The sequence below is a fragment of the Diceros bicornis genome, chromosome 27, assembly GCF_020826845.1.
Source record: "Diceros bicornis minor isolate mBicDic1 chromosome 27, mDicBic1.mat.cur, whole genome shotgun sequence".
Classification (NCBI taxonomy): domain Eukaryota; kingdom Metazoa; phylum Chordata; class Mammalia; order Perissodactyla; family Rhinocerotidae; genus Diceros; species Diceros bicornis.
The window spans coordinates 45068977-45087542 of NC_080766.1; the positions used below are offsets into that span (position 1 = coordinate 45068977).

General features: G+C 41.9%; 1 protein-coding gene across 13 annotated transcripts in view; it reads left to right on the plus strand.

The window, feature by feature from the left end:
- Positions 1–18566, plus strand: part of PCBP3 (poly(rC) binding protein 3) — a 263795-nt gene that overhangs the window by 37914 nt on the left and 207315 nt on the right. For 3 of the 13 annotated variants that reach the window (XM_058523295.1, XM_058523302.1, XM_058523303.1), the window contains exon 1: positions 10758–10893. The exons of 1 other annotated variant lie outside the window; for it this stretch is intronic. The gene's annotated coding sequence lies outside the window, so the exon portion shown is untranslated. Of the gene's footprint in view, positions 1–10744; positions 10894–18566 lie in introns of those variants that run through there. 9 more of the 13 variants (XM_058523297.1, XM_058523299.1, XM_058523298.1 and 6 more) reach the window with 6 other exon arrangements.

Consider the following 18566-nt stretch of genomic DNA (forward strand, 5'->3'; position numbering starts at 1 on the left):
TATGGGACGCCGCCACAGCATGGCCTGACAAGCGGTGCACCTGTGCGCGCCTGGGATCCAAACCAGCGAACCCGGGTTGCCACAGCGGAGCACGCGCACTTAACCGCTTGCACCACCGGGCCGGCCCTGTTTTTCTTTTTATTGATTTTTATTCTTTATTATTTTCTTCCTTCCACTTGCTTGGGATATCCTTTGCTGTTCTTTTTCTGGTTTCTTAAGGTAGAAGCTAGGATAATTGATTTTGGATGTTTTTTCTCTTCTGAAATTAGCATTTAGACCTATAAATTTCCCTCTTAAGCATTGCTTGAGCTGTATTCAATATATTTTTAAAGTTTTTATTTTGAAGTAGGCTCACAGGAAGTTGCAAAAATAATATAAAAAATCCTGTGTACTCTTCACCCACTTTCCCCCAATGGCAACATCTTATATAACTGTAGACCAATGTGAAATGCAGGGAATTGACATTGATATATTGATATATTGACATTGATATACTGTTAACTAGAACACAGGCATTATTCAGGGTTCATCATAATTTTAAATTGCATATTTCTTTGTGTGTGTGCATGTATATATATATACAGTTCTATGCAGTTTTATGTCAAGTATAGATTTGTGTAACCACTGCCACAGTGAAGGTACAGAACGTTTCATCACCACAAAAGAACTCCCTGTGCTACCTCCTTGTATTCACACCTCTTCTCCATCCCACCCCATGTTCCTGACCCTTGAAAACTACTAATCTGTTCTCCATCTCTATAGTTTTGTCATTTTGAGAATGTTATATAAGTGGAATCATATAATAGCAGCCTTTGGGGATTAGCTTTTTTGCCCTAAACATAATGTTCTTGAGGTACCTCCAGGTTGTTGCATGTGTCAATAATTCATTCCTTTGGATTGATGAGTAGTAGTCCCTTGTATGGATGTACCAGAATTTGTTCAGCCATTCACTTATTGAAGGGCATTTGGATTGTTTCCAGCACTGATACTAAAAATAAAGCTGCTATTAATGTTCACGTACAAGTTTTTCTGTGAACGTCAAATTTTGTTCTCTGGGACAGATGCCCATGAGTACAACTTCTGGGTCATGTGGTGGTTGCAAATTTAACTAGGAACTATCAAATGATTTCCAGATTGGCTGTATCATTTTACATTGCCAGTGGAAATTTATGACTATCCCATGTATTTTCCTATCTTGTATGTTTACTTTCAGTCAGTTTAAAATATTTTCTAAAATTCCTTGTGATATCTCCTTTGTCCCATGAGTCTTTTAGGATTGTGGCATTTTATTTACAAATATTTAGGGTTTTTCTAGATACCTCTCTTTTGCTGATTTCTAATTTAATTTTTTTAGTCAGAAAATATATTTTGTATTATTTTAAACTTCTCCATGTTCACTTGAAATTAGTATGTATTCTTCACTTACTGGCTGGAGTGTTCTAAAAGTTTCAGTTAGGACAAATTGATTGATGGTATTGTTCAAGTCTTCTATTCTTTTATTGATTTCATGTCTACTTGATTTATCTAGTACATAGAGAGGAGTATTGCCTTATTTCTACTTTGAATTCTGTCAGTTATTGTGTGCACACATGTAGGATTGGTATGTCTTGTCAATGAACATTTTTATCATTATAAAATGTCCTTTTTTTATCTCTGGTTAATGTTTGCACAGTTTATCTTTTTCCATTCTTTAACCTATTTTTGTCTTTACATATAAAGTGGGTTTTATTGTAGACGGTATATTATTAGGTCTTGTTTTTACCTTGTCTTTGCCTTTTAATTGGAATATTTTGACAAGTTATGTTTATTATAATTATTGGTAGGATTGGGTTTAAATTTACTGTCTTGCTACTTGTTTTTTTAATTTGTCTGTCCTTTTTTCTCTCTCTTTTTTATTAGTTCTGTGTTTTTTGGTGTTCCATTTTATCTCTGTCACTGACAACATCACTGTATTGTCTCTATCTACTTTAGTGGGATTTTTGTTGTTGTTTTGGTGGTTACTCACCTGGTATCATTTTAATTCTTCCTGAAGAAATTCCTCTAACATCTTTTGTTGCTTAAGTTTTCTGGTGACAAATTCTTTCAGCTTTTGTTTATCTGGAAAAGTCCTTATTTCTCCTTAGTTTTAAAGAATACTTTTTGAAAGTAAAATTTTATGTTTACACTCTTTCTTTTGCCACTTGAAAACTTTTTGGTCCATTGTGTTTTGGCTATATAATTTCTGATGAGAAATCTGTGCTGTTCTTACGTTTCTTCCTCTGTACTTAAGGTTGTCCTCCCAGTCTTTGATGCCTCAGTATGGTTTTCTTTGTGTCTGTCTTTTCTGCGTTTCATTAAGCTTCTTCAACTTGAGGGTCTATTGTTTTTATAAAATTTGGAATACTTTGTGCCATTATTTCTTCAAATATTTTTTCTACATACCTTCCTCTCACTTCTTCTGGAACTTCTGGGCATGTTACAGTACTTAATATAGTCCCACAGGTCGCTGAAGCTCTTTTTCCCAGTCTCTTCTCTCTCTGTGTTTCATTTTGGGTGTTACTATTTATGTGTTGTCCAGTTCTTTTTCTTCTGCACATCTAATCAGCTGTTAATCTCATTTATTGAATTTTTCATTTCCAACATATATATATTTTCTCACCTCTACAAGTGAAGGTTCTTTTTAATGTCTTCTGTTTATCTCCTACTGTATTCATGTTGTCTTTTAAATACTGGTACGTATTTACAATTGTTGTCTTAAAATCCTTATTTGGACAGGTCATCGTCTCTGCCTTTCAGGGTCTCTTCCTATTGATTACCTTTTCCTTTGTTTTTGGTCCTATTTTCTTGCTTCTTTGTAGGTCTAATAACTTTTAATTGGATGGTAGACATTATGAATATTACAGAAAGTATCTGGATTCTGTCATTTTTTAAAAAGAATGTTGGACTTTGTTTTGTCAGGAAGATAAGTTACTAGTGGATTAGCATGATATTTTTCAAGATTGTGTTTTAAGCTTTTTAGGTTGGATGCAGAGTATGTTTTGCTCCAGGGCCAATTTAGTCCCACTATTGAGGTGCAGTCCTTCTGCTGTCTCTATTTAGTGCTTTGGTGGTTCAGCTGGGACCCTCCACTCTGACTGGTCAAAACTCGAAAAGTCTCCCAACCCTCTGTTGAGCAGTGGAAACTGTTCAACTTACAACTCCCTGGTCAGTTTTTGCCTCACCTCACTGAATTTTATGTGCTGCTTGGAATTTGGCAACAGATGAAAGGGACCCCTATGCAGATTTTTGGAGCTCTTTTTATGTAGCTCTCTTCTCTTCAGAGCCTTCCCACATATCTGCTCTTCACAATCTCCAGCTGCCTCAGCCTCCCTGAGCTCTGATATAGTTCACCAATTCGGTATGCTGTGATGTTCTGCTTGGGTTCCCCCGCCTTACCATGCAGTCTGGAAAGTGCTTTCACTAAGAAAGGGCAATTACAGGGCTTGTCCTTATCACAATCTTGTGCAGCCTATTGTCCAATGTCTGAAATTAGTTGTTTCATATATATATTTTTTCCAGTTTTCTGGTTGTTCACAGCAAGAGAGTAAGGCCTACCCTGGTTACTTCTTCATGGGCAGAAGCAAAAGTCTCCTCTCTTTGTTTTTTAAATTTCTTATTATTTTTTAAAAATTGTGGTAAAATACAAATAATGTAAAATTTACTATTGTAACCGTTTTTAAGCGTACAGTTTAGTGATATTAAGTGCATTCACATTGTTGTGCAACCATCACCACCATCCATCTCTAAAACTTTTTTCATCTTGCAAAACTGAAACTCTATGCATTAAACAGTAATTCTCCATTTTCCCCTCACCCCCGACCCCTGGAAACCACCATTCTACTTTCTGTCTCTGGATTTGACTACTCTAGGTATTTTATATAAGTGGAATCATACAGGAATCATACAGGAAGTGGAATCCACAATCATTCTTTTGTGGCTGGCTTATTTCACTGCCCTTTGTTTTTTAAAAAAGTATATAATTTGGTCTTTGCTTGTAATGTTAGTTTAGGATGATGGTTTGCGTACTCAGAAAGCTTAAGCCAACAAGCTTGATATGGTGGAGAGTAGGAGGGATATATGTTGGGGTTTTTTTGTTTGTTTATTTTTTTGGTGGGGGATAGACTTTTGTGTGTCTTTGTTCTGTAGCGTGACTTGCATTTAACCTCCTGTAAGACACTTTAAAAATGTTAGTGAGGGAGAATTAAACTATAGCACTGCCCAATCGTATTCTTTTGGCTTAAAGGACGTGGTATGTTCACTGAACTCAGTAATTCTCCATCTCTCTTAAGAGGTAAACTGAGGTCTTTCCCTGCCAGTGACACCATCAGAACTGCCTGAGTTTCATTAATACTTAGTATCCTCCTAATTGCACGTACTTCTACAGGACCTTATTTTTTAAAAGCTTTCGTATAAAGAGGTTCATTGATCCTCGTGATAGCCCTTTTCAAGACAAATATTCAAAGCATCCCCTCCTTGAAGAATTCTGTCCTGATTTCCCATCCAGTATAGAATTTGCCATTCCATTGTGGTATTCCATATATTTGTCTATGATCTTCTCTTAAAATCCAAAATACTTATTATGTTTATGTCTCTCCCTACATGTCCTATTCCCCTTATAGCTCCTTATTTTTCTGGGTCTAACCCAAAGTAGGTCCTCAGTAAAGATTAATTTAAGGAAGAAAAGGCATCTTTGTCCTCAATTAGAGGTGAAGTTTAGTGAATCACCTGTCTCAGGTCTATATTTATTGTCTCTAATTCCTTCCTATTCTTTCTTGTACCCACTACATCTGGATTTTCCCTTTATGCCACAAAAACAGCTTTGTTAGAATCACCAAAGACCTCTTGGACTTTGCTAAATCCAGTGATGAAAGCTCAGTCTTCATATTACTGGCCCTATCAGCTGCATCTGAATCTAGGTCATTGCTCCCTCCTCCTTAGAACACTTTCTTTACTTGTCTTCTAGGACACTCCTCTATCCTAGCTTTTCTCCTAGCTCTCCGATTGCTTCTTCTCAATATCTTTTTGCTGGCTGCTTCCCTTATCCCAGTTCTCATTGGAGAGCGCAGGACTACTCTTCTCTTTCTACTTCATTCCCAGGTGGTCTCACCTGGTTTCATGGCTTTAAATATCATCTGTGTCTTAAATATATCTTTCCAGCCTGAACCCAAGCCCCTAAATTCCAGGCTTATATCCATCTGCCTACCTAACACCACCATTTGGCTGTATGATGGGCATCTCTTACTTCACAGTTGAAAAACAACTCGATCATTCTTTTCCCCTAGCTTGCTCCTTCCTCAGCTTTCTCTAATTTGGTTGATGGCAACTCCATTCTTCTACTTGTCAGGCTAACACCCTGGGAATCATCTTTGGCTCCTTTCTTTCTCTCATATCCCATATCTAATACATTTGTAAATGTGGTCTTTATTTCTTCACAATATATTCAGGATCTAACTACCTCTTACCACCTCCACTGTTATCACCCTCGTCCCTAGCCATCATTATCTTTCACCTGGGTAATTTCATTAGCCTTTTAACAGGTCTCCTTGCTTCAGCTTTTGACAAGTTACAGGTGATTATTCCTACAGTAGTCAGAATGATTTTTCTAAAAATGTAGGTTAACTTCTGCTTCTGGGAAGATGGAGTTGATGTACTTTTCCCTATTCCTCCCTCTAGGTACAACTAAGGATCCTGGGCATTATATATAAAATAAACGTAGACTCTTGAAGACAGTGAGAAGGCAGACCAGCTAGGGACCTCGGGACCCAAGGAATGACATGGTAGTGAATTCCTTGAGTGTTCTTTTGCCTTATATATCACAGATTTGAACCAGAGAAGCTGGCAACCCATAAATACTAATGGGCGCAGAAAAAAATGCAACCGAAGTCTTCTCTCTCTAGCCAGAGGACCAGGAAAGAGACAGCTTAGCAAGATAGAAAACTTTTAGACAATAGCTGTTCTACTCCAGGCAAACAGCTCAGAAATTTTTAGTCGTTATTTCTTCAAGTACTTTTTCCGCTCGGCTGTCTTTCTCCTCTTTTTCTGGGACTCTGATGACATGATTGTTAGCTCTTTTGCCATACTGCCACAGGTTTCTGAGCATCTGTTCATTTATTTTTCAGTCTGTTTTCTCTCTGTTGATCAGAATGGGTAATTTTTATTGTTTTATCTTTCATGTTGCTGATTCTTTCCTCTGACCCCTCCTGTCTGCTATGGCGGCCGTCCACGGAGTTTTTTATTTTGGTTATTGTATTTTTCAGAAGATAGAAGAGGAGAGAACACTACCTAATTCATTTTATAAAGTTATATTACTGTGATATTAAAGCCAGAAAAAGACATTAAAAAAAAATACAGACCAACAAGCTTCATGAATATAGATGCAAAAATCCTTAGCAAAATATTAGCAAACAGAATTCAGCAATATATACAAAGAATTATGCACCATGACCAAGTGGAGTTTATTCCAGGGATGCAAGTCTGGTTCAGTATTTGAAAAGAAGTTATGTAATACACCGTATTAACAGGATAAAGAAGAAAAACCAAATAATTGTATGACTTGATGTAATGAAGCATATGACAAAATCTAACATCTGATTAAAAACTTTTGGAAAACTGAAAATAGAGGAGAAATTACTCAACTTGATAAACAGCATCTACAAAAACCTAAATTATGCTTAATAATGAAAGGCTGAATGATTTTCCCTTAAGATCAGGAACAGGGCAAGGATGCTTGTTCTCATTCTACATGGTGCTGAAAGTTCTAGCCTGTGCAATAAGACAAGAAAAGAAATAAAAGGCTTACAGATCAGAAAGGATGAAATAAAATTGACCTTATCTGCAGATGACATGATTATCTACATAGAAAATCCCAAGGAATCAACAACAACAACAGCAAAAGCTCCTAGAATTAATAAGTGAGTTCATCGAGCTTGCCCAGTACAAGATAAACACACAAAAATCAGTTTTATTTTGCATACTGTCAATGAACTCGTGGATTCCAAAATTAAAAATACAATACAATCCTTGAAAAATAAACAAACACTTAGCTGTAAATCTAACAAGACATTTATAGGACTTTTATGCTGAAAACTACAAAATCCTGATGAAAAAAATCAAACTATATGTGATTAAATGGAGAGACATACCATGTTTATGGATTGGAAAATTCAGCATGTTAAAGATGTCATTTCTCCCCAAATTATTATACAGGTTTAATGTAATTTCTATTAAAATCACAGCAAAAATTTTTGTAGATATAGAAAACTAATTTTAAAATAAATATGGAAAACAAAGGAACAAGAATAGCTAAAACAGATTTGAAGAGGAAGAATAAAGTGAGAGGAATCAGTTTACCCAATTTCAAGACTCACACAGTAACAAGACTATGTGGTATTGTTGGAAGGATAGACACAGAGGTCAACGGGACAGTACAGGGAACCCAGTACAGAAAATAGTATAGAGAACCACAGAAATGTGCCCAAATGATTTTTGAGAAATCGTTTTCTCAAATGATTCTGAGAATTGCAAAAACAATGCAATGGAGGAAGGGTAGCCTTTCCAAAAAATGGTGCTGGAGCAATCAAACATCCATAGACAAAAAAGGAACCTCAACCTAAGTCTCACACCTTATACAAATATTAACTCAGAATGGATCACAAACTCTAGTCTAAAATGCAAAACTATACAACTTAGGGAAAAATACGAGAAATTTTCATGTTTTAGGGCAAGGAAAAGGCAAAGAGTTCTTGGACTTGACACCAAATGTCATCTGTAAGAGGAAAATTGATAAATTGGACTTGATCAAAATTAAAAACTTTTTCTCTGCAAAAGAACCTGTTAGGAGGATGAAAAGACAAGCTACAGACTTGGAGAAATATTTGGAAATCACATATCTGAGAAAAGACTGGAAATGGAATATATGAACTACTAAAATTCAATGGTAAAAAAAAAAATTCAACTAGAAACTGCACAAAAGACATCAAGAGACGTTTCACTGAAGAGGATATACAAGTGGCAGATAAACACATGAAAAGATGTTCAACATCATTAGCCATTCAGGAAATGCAAATTAAAACCACAAGAGATATGACTACATACCTGTCAGAATGACTGAGATAAAAAAAATAGTGATGGGGGCCGGGCCGGTGGTGTAGTGCTCGAGTTCATGCGTTCCACTTGTGGCCCGGGGTTCATTGGTTCGGATCCTGGGCACGGACCTACTCATTACTCATCAAACCGTGCTGAGGCGGTGTCCCATATAGAAGAGCTACAGCTCTATAACTATGATACACAACTGTGTGCTGGGGCTTTGGGGAGAAAAAAAGAAAAAGAGGAAGATTGGTAACAGATGTTAGCACAGGGCCAATCTTCTTCTTCTTCTGCAAAAAATAGTGATAATAGCAAATGATGGTGAGGATGTGGAGGAACTGGATCTCTCATACATTGCTGATGGAAATGTAAAATGCTACAGCCACTCTGGAAAACAGTTTGGCAGGGTCTTATGAAACTAAACTTATAACTACTATGCAACCCAGCAATCTCAACTCCCAGGCATTTATCTCAGAGAAATGAAAACTATGTTCATACAAAACCCTATTCACTAATGTTCATAGCAGGTTTATTTGAAATAGCCAAAAACTGGAAACAACCCAGATGTTCTTCAGTGGGTGAAGGGTTAAACAAACTGACCCGTCCATGCCGTGGAATAATACTCAGCCATAAAAGGGACTGAACTACTGATACACACAGCAACCTGGATGAATCTCCAGAGAATTATGCTGAGTGAAAAAAGCCAATCCCAAAATGTTCCACTCTGTATGATTCCATTTATACATAACATTCTTGAAATGAGAAAATTATAGAAATGGAGAACAGATTAGTGGTTGCCAGGGGTTAAGGAGAAGCTGGGGTTAGAAGGATGTGGTTGTAACACTAAAAAAGAAACATGAGGGGTCCTTGTGGGGATGTGAATCTTCTATATCTTGACTGAATCAATGTCAATATCTTGTTTGTGATATTGTGCTGTAGTTTTGCAAGATGTCACCAGTGAAGGAAACTGGGTTAAGGATAGATGGATTATCTCTGTATTATTTCTACCACTGCATGTGAATCTACAATTGTCTCAAAATCAAAAATTTAATTAAAAAAGATAGGTTAGATCATGCCATCCTTGTTCAAAACTCTCCAGGGTCTCCCTGTGTCCCTCAGAGGATAAGGCAAAGTGGTTCCAAGCTTCACACGACCTGGCCTCTGCCTGCTCCCGAACTCACTTTCTGCCACTCACCCCGGCTGAGTTTGTTGAACCACATCCGCATGCTTGCTGTTCCTCAAACACCAGGTACGTAGTCCAAACTGAAACTCATTTTACTTCCCTTTTTATTTTGGTTTCCAGGAAACTCAGATTTTGAGACCAACAATTTTTAAATTCAAATTTATGGAGCGCCTACCAAGGGCCAGGCGCTGTTCTAGGTGCTTGAGTGATATCAGTGAACAGGACAGATGGTGCCCCAAGGAACCTTACCTTCTGTCATGGGGAGACAGATACAGGAACAGGAACGGTAATAAAGGGGCCACTGGCAATGGGATAGAGGATGGGCAGGTGAGGGGAGATTGGAGTGCTGGCCAGGGGAGGCCAGGGCTGCCCTCGTTGAGCAGGTGACATCTGAGGACAGGCTTGGCGCAGGTGAGGGAGTTAGACAAGTGGATATCTGGGGAAGAGCATCCCAGGGGAGGGGACAACAGGAGAGGCTGGTGTGGTGGAGCAGAGGGGAGGGCTGAGGGGATGGTGATTGAGAGCTCATGGCAGCTGGGCTGAGAGGTAATGGTGGATGGTGAGAGGGTGGGCAGTTCTGGTTGGGTCTTGTAAGCAGTGGGAGAATTTGGCTTTTGCTCTGTGGGATATAGGGACCCACTGCAGGGTTTTGAGCAGAGCAGTGACGTGAATGGACTTAGGCTCTAAGTGTACAACTCTGCCAGCTCTTTCAGGGGGCAAGGACAGAAGAAGGAGCCCATTAGGTGGTCATTCCGTTAACCCAGGGTAGGGCGATGGTGGTGTGCACCAGGTAGTGGGGATGTGAAGTGGCTGGATTCTGTGTATGGCTGGATGATAGACCTCACGGTTGCTCACAAACAGAGACGTGTGATGTGGAAAAGAGGGGCCTGTGGGTGATTTTTGACCGGATAGCCTGGAAAGGTGGCATGCAGTGGTCAGGGGTGGGAGGCCCGAGGTTCTCATTGAGAACCTGTCACATTGGAGGTAGGAACAGGTGCTGCATGTGAGTCAGGGTTTGGGAGAGGGGACTAGGATATGGAGATAGAGGTTTGGGACTGGTGTGCATTTTGATGGATGGATGCGGTTTCTGCAAGGAGGGGGTACAGAAAGATGAGGACCTAGGACTGAGGCTGGGCCCTCTGATGTGAAGAGGCTGAGGAGAAGACCCTCTTCCATCAGAGTGACTGAGAATAGCAGCTGGTCAGGTGGCAGAAAGACCAGGGAGCACTGAGTGGGTGAGGTGATGGGTGTCAGACATGGGGGACACATGAGGGGACACTGGCAGCAGGACTGGGAAATGGAGAGTGGCTGGTGGCTGGGAAAAGGGCAGGGAAAGCCCGACTGGAGTGAGAGGAGAAGACAGCAATGACAGTTCACGTGTTTTCCTGCAAAAAAGAATAAGGGCATATGGTGGTGGTTTGTGGGGAAAGTGGGACCAAGAGCAGGAATTTTTAACATGCAAGACATACTCGCTTATGTGTGCTGTGGTCAACGAACTTGCTGTGAACCAGAGGCTGCAGTGGCCCTTCCTGTCCCCATCCACCCAAACTCCCTCCGACACAGGCGCCCAGAGGAGCTCCGAGGGAGAGCTGTCTACAGCCAAGGAGGTAATCGGATATGGGAAGAAGGTAGACATGGAGACATAAAACACTGTCTAAATGAAGGGCAATCATATTTGAAGTAATTTGAAGATTGACAGGAAATTCATAAAGGGAATATGGAGTTCCATTTACAACAGCAGGAGATTGCCTTGTCCATAGCTTCCTGACCTCTGGAAGAACAGAAGTTGCTCCTGGCAGAGTTCCAAAACATGAAAATGTAGAATGGAATTGAATAATCTGTCCTAAATCAATTTTGTGAGCCAAATGACCTACAGAGGGATGTGATATAGTGCAGGTATATGACACAGAGCGCTCCTGTCTGCTGAATACATTATGACAATTGATTTTGGAGATAACCAAATACCGCTTTCCGTTGGTTTCTGGGAGCCTGGTTAAGGCTCTTTTGTCAGCCTCCACGGAGGCTGTCTCAGGAAAGCATGCCTCTTTTTCTGGCTTTGATAGGTTGATTGCAGAGTCTGTCAGTGGGGTCACCTGGACTGCGTGTGGAAGGGTGCTCGGGGTCAGCAAGAAGGCCTCTGCGGGTGCTTCCCATTAGCAGCTGGTTGTTGCTGTCTGAGTGGCATGGTTCTAGACTTTGCTTCCTAAGTGTGAATCATTCTCGGGTGTTATGTGTTCTGATATCCTTTCCAACTATCAGCTAAGTGCCGTGGTTAACCGTGGAGAACATGGCCATGTTGGCCCCTGGGGCTGAATGGGGATGTTGCTTTTTGCACTTAGTCCCAGGTATGTCTTTGACTTGAGGGTCATCTTGGCAAGTGCGTCTGTGGGCATCTTGGGCTTTCCTTTGATGGTGCAGTTAGCCCTGGCACAGTGGGACTCAGACTGGGGGCTCGCTCTCCTGGACCGTCGCCTTGTGCACATGGAGACAAGAGCCTCTCGCTGCTCCTTAGGGAGCTTGGCAGTTAGTGGCTGTGTTTTTTTCTTGAGATTCTTAGGATGACTGAGCGCATGTTTCCACCTGGTTTCATCCTTTCAAGGCTTTTCAGGTCTTCCCTTGGCTGTGAGGTTGGCAGAGAAAGTGCCCACCAGTGTGGACCCACACTGGGGACATCTGGTCACCTATGGTTGCCAGAAGCCAGGAGTCTGCAAATGTTTTTTGTAAAGGTCCAGATAGTAAATACTTTAGGTATGTGGGCACATGTGGTCTCTGTCTTATATTTTTTTTTTTCCCCTCAACCTTTTAAAATCACAAAAATCATTCTTACTGACCCCTGCCATAAGCCCAAGAGGCAGAGATAAATGTTGGCTTGGCCTTAAGTTCGCTAATTCAGTCTACTTAGAGGTAGGTGAGGCACAGAGAGCATCCAGTGTTTGGACAGACCATTGCTTTGGTATGTGTGCATTTATGTCATCGTGAGGATCAGTCTTGGAAGGGACCTTCCATTTGTCTTAACAGACCCTTCCACCATTCAGGACACCTAGGCTCTGAGTAGTCACTTGCACCATTACATTAGCAGTGTTGTGTTGTAGAAAACCCACCTCATTGCTGCAAAAATGCCAGTTGTAATGCATTTCAGCAAATCCTTTCTCTTGGAGCAGTGCTTCTCCACCCTGACTGCACATGAGAGTCCCCTGGGGGCTTTTGCAGGACAACAGGTTCAGGTCCCCAAATGGGTAAAGTCAGGCCTGTAGCGTTTAGGAGATGGGTTTCTTCATTCTGTTGTGCGCTGCCTGGATGCCCAGTCGGGCTGGTTTCGTTGTGGTCAGACTCTAATATGTTGGTGTGTGATAAGGGTTCATTATTGCTGCTGGTCCTGGCTGTTTCTTTCCCTCCCCACGCCTCCCCCCCCCCATTTTTCTCTCCACCCCATATACAGTAAATGCTCTAGAATGAAGAAAGGTTTTGACTTAATCAGCAATGCTAGTTCAATTAGCACAAGCCCCAAATGTCATGGGAGGCCTCTCAGCAGCTTAGACTAAGAAGCTGTAGCGTGGTGGAGGGCGGCAGCGCTGGTCCACCGTGGACGTGTAGGGACGAGCTCAGTGGCCTTCAGATGTCAAGAAAGCGCCAGTGAACTCCTGTTCTCTTTCTTCTTCAATTTGAGACTGTTCCAGTTCCCAGTGGGACTTACATCTAGGAATTGGGTGTTTGTTTATTATAAAAAATCAATATTTATCTCTGCAAACTGTGATCAGAGGAGAAAGTGCTTAGAGGGAGGTTGGAAAAATGATGACAGAAAATCTCATGGTTATGAGAATTGTCAGCACACTTATTTTTTCCTTTTTTACAACTTGTATTTCTAGGCCCTTGAAGCCAGTCTCTGTTTACTCACCATGCTGGCTAAATGTGCATAAACGTTATTAATAGCAGGAGTGGGAAAGAAAGGATACTCTCTATTCCGAAATGTTACCGAACCAAGTGGGTTCGTCTCCTGGAGAGTTAAATAATACTCTACACCAGTGGAAGTTGTCTCACAAAGTAGAGTGTATTTGTAGCAAATAAGAGGCTGTGAGGAATCGTTTCCAAAGTCATGGCATCCCGAACAAAGGGAAGCAGGGGCCTTTATTTTGGATGGGGAATGAATATTCAAAAGGGAGAGGTGGGTATTCGGCAGGCTCAGCTGGAAAACATGCTTCCATATACACTGCAGGTTACGATGGTCATGGGCGTAGCTCTTGTGGTGAGGCTTGGTCTGGTTCAGGGTGGTTGGTGGTTGCATCTCCTTAACATAACAAAAGGGAAAAAAACAATTTGGAAAAACAATTAAATGCTTCCAAACCCATCCTTGAGTTCCTTTGGGCACCTAGTTGGTGACAGAAATACTCCCTAACAGAAACCTTGGAATTGAAATACTTTTTTGTCCCTAGGATCTAGGCCAGTGCTTCTCAAACTTGAGGGTGCACATGAATCACTGGGATTTCTTTTTTTTTTTTGAGTGAGGAAGATCAGCCCTGAGCTAACATCCATGCCAGTCCTCCTCTTTTTGCTGAGGAAGACTGACCCTGAGCTAACATCCGTGCTGATCTTCCTCTACTTCATGTGGGACGCCGCCACAGCATGGCCTGACAAGCGATGTGTCAGTGCCCGCCCGGGATCTGAACCCAGGCCGCCAGCAGCAGAGCGGGCGCACTTAACCACCACACCACGGGGCCGGCCCCTGGGGTTTTTAAAAATACAGATTCTCATCCAGTAGGTGTGAAGCCTGGGATTCTGCATTCCCAGTGAGCTTCCTCTGGCCCCATCTAGGTCATTGCACATGATCTTCCTCTGAGGCATAGTCAGATTGATTCCAGAGGGCAGCTGGCAAATACAGGTTGTATTCTATGGAGCATGGCATCCAAATGATGAAGGTGATAGTCCTGCTTCACTGTGTGCTGCCTGCCTATTGTTAGGCTCCTGGAGCGAGAGTTAGAGAGTGGGGCTTTCACTGGCGTGTGCAGGCAGGTAGAGTGTCAGAGGGGTGGCAGTGAACCCTCTGCTAGGCCACAGTGCTGTGCAGTCACACGTGACTGCTGTGGCGGATCAGAATTGGCCACCCCAAAATGTGTCTCTTTGGCTTGATTATTTTTAAGAACAAAAGACTCCGAAAGAAACTTTGACCTTACTGCAACTGCCTAAAAGAATTTAAAATAGAAGGACCTGTTCCAGGAAGGAGCTAATGCCATAAGATAACTGTAATGTAATATAAAACTTGTCTCTCAGGTCGCATTGTCTGTAGTTGGTCCATTTACATTTCCATCTCCATGTAAATTGCCTTCCTCCCCCTTAAAGTCCCAAACCACTACCCCCAACATCCTCCTTTGTCTTTAGCTGAAGATGATATTTAAACTGGCAGCTTGGCCATTTTGGTGAGTTGCTCAGTTTTTCTGAGTCTCTCCCGTGTATACATGTTATAAAGCTTTGTTTGATTTTCTCCTGTTGTTCTGTCTCATGTCAATTTAATTCATAGCCCAGCCAGAAGGACCTAGAGTGTGTAGAGGATTTGTCTTCCTCCTCTACACTGTCAAGCAGCCCTGGAAAGCTGACCACTCCCAGATGAGGAGGACATTGAGATTTAGGAGTCAAGAAGCTTGCCCACGGTTGTTCCACTGGTAGATGTGTCAGGCTTCAGCCCAGGCTTCTCCTAGTGTAGAGCCCTGCCTTGCTTCACCAGTGAGTGACAGCTACAGGACTGAGAAGGTTAGCCCGACTCAGGAAAAGCTGTTCCCAGGAGGGGAACCCAGCACTTGCCCTCCTTTTCCCCTTCTTGGGGTGACAAATGCATACTGACAAGTTCCCATTTGGAAAAAGGATTAGACTGGTGCTGTGTGACAGGAACATACTTAGGATTACAGTGTCACTGTGGGGAAGCCATAGCTGCAGTTACCATGAGGTGAGGATGGGGTTCCGACGTGGAAAATGTTCCCGCAGAGGCGGGGGCCACCTTGTGGGAGGAGGTGGCAGCGGGAGGAGGGGCACAGGGAGTCCGCCCCCCGGGGGCAGTTAGGTTAAACTTCTAAAAACCTCATCCAAGTCTCTTGGGAGACTTTTGGGACCCTGTGTACCTCATGGTCTTAACCCCTGAACCCTCGAGGGACCCCGTGTTGATCAAGAAGCCAGGGAGGGGAACACCACTGTTTTTGCTGCTTGAGGTTTGGGAACCATAGAACTTTTGGAAGCTGAAGGGGGAATCCTCCTAATGTTCAGGAAATAAAGTGAAAAGGATCACTTGCAAAACATAGCTTTATCTAAGGAACCGTAATGAAGGTAGAAAACTACAATCAGTGTCTCATTTACGTTGAAAAAGAAAAGCCAGCAACTGTAGCTTATGACTGGGAGGAGGATTTAATTCAGTAAAGGGTTAATCCTTTCAAAGGTTCAGAAATACTTTTAGGGAATTAATGTCCGGGATCTAATGGCATATTGATGACTGTGATGCATGTGGTTCCGTAAAAGCTTTTAGACTCTGGCTGTGTTTCAAGGGCACAGATTCAAGATGACTCCTGATCTTTCTCCATGTAGGAAGAATCCTTTGAGCCCCCAGGAGCATTTGCACTGTTCACAAAAATGTCCACTTGACCAGCGAGCTCTGCGCATGGCCAGGCGAGGCCCTTGCTGGCAGGCCACCTTGTATCCCTGGTTGTGTGCAGGCAGGCCAAGGAGCCTCCAGCAGAATGCGGCCTGCAGGGAGAAGCTGGCGCCTGCTTCAGTACCTGGCAGGTGGCAGTCCAAAGACTGGCTGCCTTGCTTTTGCTGGCTGTGAAGCTTTTGGACAAACCATTTAGCCTTTCTGGGCCTCAGTTTCCACATCTGGAAAATGGAAATTAATAGTCCGCGTCTTGCTGAGTTTGCGTGAGGAGAGCAGGAGAGTGGCAGTGTATGTGAAGTGCCAACATGTTGGCAGTGCTCAGCAAAGGGTGCTGCTACTAAGGCAGTGACCAGCAAGTGCAAAAAGAATTTGATCGTAGCCACAACTGATAGCCTGCCTTCTAGAATATTCATTGTCCTATGCTGAATATTCAATGGAAATATTATTGAAGCAGAGTGATGACTGGAGATATGTGACAGTCTTTCTGAATTTGACAATACTGTGTGAAAGTTACTGTTTTCCCACCATGAACAGACTAACGAAAACTTGGTGACTTTGGTCTTTTTTTTCCCTTTAATTGATGGTTTTCTTAAAAACTAAGTTTTTTATTTTAGAACAGTTTTAGATTTACAGAATTATTAGAACGATAGTACAGAGAATCCCTGTATACCTCACACCTGGTTTAACATTTTACACGAATATGGCACATACGTCGTAATTAATGGACCAATGTTGATACATTACTATTAACTGAAGTCCATACTTTAGATTTCCTTAGTTTTTCCCTAATGTCCTTTTTCTGTCCCAAAATCCCATCCAGGACACCATATGACATTTAATTGTCATGTCTCTTTTGGCTCTTCTTGGCTGTGATAGTTTCTTTGACTTTCCTTGTTTTTGGTGACCTTGACAGTTTTGAGGACTATTGGTCAGGTATTTTGTAGACTGTCCCTCTGCTGAAATTTGTCTGATGTTTTTCTCATGATTAGACTGGGAGTATAGGTTTTTGGGAGGAAGACCACAGAGGTAAAGTGCCATTTTCGTCACATCACACCCAGGGGGCATGCCGTCAACACGACTTATCACTGTTGGTGTTGACCATGATCATCTGGCAGAGGGTGTCTGTCAGCTCCCTCCACTCCACATTACTCTTCCCTTCCTTCCCACACTGTCCTCTGTGGAAGGAAGTTGTTGTGCACAGCACACGATTAAGGAGTGGGGAGGTGTGCTCCCTCCCTGAGGATGGAGAAGCTCTGGAAATGATTTAGAGCTCTCTGCACAGGAGATTGGTTGTGCTCTTTCATTTATTTATTTTTTCAATCATTTGTTCACATCAGTATGGACTCATAGATGTTTATTTTATACTTTGGCTTATAGTCCTATGCTCCTTTATTTTGTTGCTCACATTGTTCCAGCTTAGGCCAGTGGGGTCCTTTCAGTCAGCTCCTGTGTCCTTCTGCCAAGCCCTCGTCATTGTGTACATGTGTTTGTTTTGCTTTGTTTTGTTTTTTAAACACCTCTTTCCTTTCTGGTCCTACAAGATGCTCCAGGCTCATTTTGTGTATATCCTGCCCCTGTCCTAGAATCAGGAGCCTGGTTCCTTTAATTGGAGAATGGTATAAGAAACCAATACCTGGGCACTCGTGTGTGAGTTGCTGCTGGGGTGTTGTTGGTTCTAGGCCCTCTTAGCTGACAGAGCAGGGGGTATATGTGTGTGTATTTAACCTGTGTATACGCATATCTATAAATACTTCTATATGTAACCATCTTTATCGACATTAGGCTAAACATCCATTCATACTGACATTTCCAGCTCTAATCCATCACCACGTGGATCATTCCAGCCTCCTACCCTGGCTTATCGGTGACCTCCCACTCCGACAATGAGACACCTCATTCCCACCATCTGCCATCCACTTTCTTCTCTGTTCAATTCCAATGTCCATGTACAATAATCTCAGAATTGTTAACTCGCACCCCCTGGGAAATGGACACAACTGTGTCAACTAGAGTACAGTTCTTACCTACACTTTTCCTTGCTTTTACTCTCACAGACTCCACTCATTTCCAGAGTTTCTTAGGTCAGTGCCTTATTCCCCACCCCCTTCAGGGAGGTTGTTTCATACATTTGTGATACGGTTAGATTCTTCTGTCACATTCCACAGTCCATCCTGTGGATTACCCTGATATCCTAAATGACTTTGTAAAAAGTTGCCAACATTAGAGTTTACTTTTTGTGCTGTAAAGTTCTGTGGCTTTTGACAAATGCTTACTGTCTTGTAGTCACCATTATAGTATAATACAGCATAGTTTCACTGCCCTCAAGATCACCTGGGCTCCACCTATTCAGCCCTTCCCTGAGCCCCAGGTAACCACTGATCTGTTTACCATCTCTATAGTTGTGCCTTTTCCAGAATGTCATATAGTTAGAATCATACAGTATGTAGCCTTTTCAGACTGGCTTCTTTCACTTAGTAGTGTGTATTTAAGATTCATCTATTTTTTATTTTTTTGCGGCTTGATAGCTCGTTTCTTTTTATTGCTGAATAATATTCCATTGTATGAATGTATCACAGTTTGTTTATCCACTCAACTACTGAAGGATATCTTGATTGCTTCCAGTTTTGGGCAGTTATGAGTAAAGGTGCT